An 874-nucleotide genomic window follows, 5' to 3' on the forward strand; every position below is an offset into this window, starting at 1 on the left:
GTAGATCTTCCTTTACCAGCCATCATCACCAGATCGAAAGTTTAATTGAAGTTTTAGTAAACGCGTTATCCAAGCCGACAAGTTGTGTAAACGTGTGATATAAATTGACAAAATTTTAGATCAGTAAACAGTATCTACTCAAACAATTCTTGAGTCCATATAGTCTATAAAATCGACACGATAAAAAAAAGACACAACACAACAACACAAGTTTGCCAAGCTATAACGCGTGTACAGTACAAACAATCCTACAACAATTACAAGCTTAGAACTTTCCACTTCGCCAATTTAAACACAAATTAATTTTAAATTTAACGAAAATAGAGTTAAATAAATCAAAAATTGCTACAATTAAATTTTCGACAAAAAAAAATTATATCACCCTACAAATGTAAATTATCCCTATCAAATAAAACTAAATTGAATCAAAACTATTAACTACAAACAACAAAACTTAAGAAACCACAGAGCAAATCAAAAATACAACCAGCACGTATAAAGCAAAAAATGTATGTATGTATGTATGTATGTATGTATGTATGTATGTATGTATGTATGTATGTATGTATGTATGTATGTATGTATGTATGTATGTATGTATGTATGTATGTATGTATGTATGTATGTATGTATGTATGTATGTATGTATGTATGTATGTATGTATGTATGTATGTATGTATGTATGTATGTATGTATGTATGTATGTATGTATGTATGTATGTATGTATGTATGTATGTATGTATGTATGTATGTATGTATGTATGTATGTATGTATGTATGTATGTATGTATGTATGTATGTATGTATGTATGTATGTATGTATGTATGTATGTATGTATGTATGTATGTATGTATGTATGTATGTATGTATG

Source organism: Helobdella robusta (assembly GCF_000326865.2).
Source record: "Helobdella robusta unplaced genomic scaffold HELROscaffold_82, whole genome shotgun sequence".
Taxonomy (NCBI): Eukaryota; Metazoa; Annelida; class Clitellata; order Rhynchobdellida; family Glossiphoniidae; genus Helobdella; species Helobdella robusta.